At 38.4% G+C, this 362-nt stretch overlaps 1 protein-coding gene across 3 annotated transcripts in view; it reads left to right on the top strand.

Moving 5' to 3' along the window:
• Positions 1–362, top strand: part of pcdh10b (protocadherin 10b) — an 18,084-nt gene that overhangs the window by 13,070 nt on the left and 4,652 nt on the right. The window lies entirely within an intron of this gene.

Genomic DNA, 362 nt, shown 5'->3' with positions numbered 1-362 from the left:
GGCTCGTGGCTTCGGCTGTGAGCTCTACAGTGTGAGCCTTGTAATAAAATAGTAATTGGTAATTGTTAGATAAATGTACAAGTATAAAGCAGCATTGAGGGAAAATAGGTTGTACCTGTACGTGTACCTCAAAATTATATTCTATACGTTATATTATAGTTTTTTATTACTTTACAAAGCAGAACTAGCAGTCTCATGAGTCTTTGCTCCACACTCCTTCTGTGTGTGTGTTCAACATTGTGTGGTTGGCTTTGATCTCAGCGATCAGGGAACAGAAAAGCCCTGACATGAGAAATCAAAGAGCAGGTTGCATAAATACATATTGTGAAAGTCTTACACACCATCTGATGCAGATATGCTTG

The sequence above is a fragment of the Morone saxatilis genome, unplaced genomic scaffold, assembly GCF_004916995.1.
Source record: "Morone saxatilis isolate NCDOM2014 unplaced genomic scaffold, NCSU_SB_2.0 Contig22, whole genome shotgun sequence".
Classification (NCBI taxonomy): domain Eukaryota; kingdom Metazoa; phylum Chordata; class Actinopteri; family Moronidae; genus Morone; species Morone saxatilis.
The sequence above is the reverse complement of the archived record's forward strand: the minus strand, read 5'-3'. Positions and strand labels throughout refer to the sequence as shown.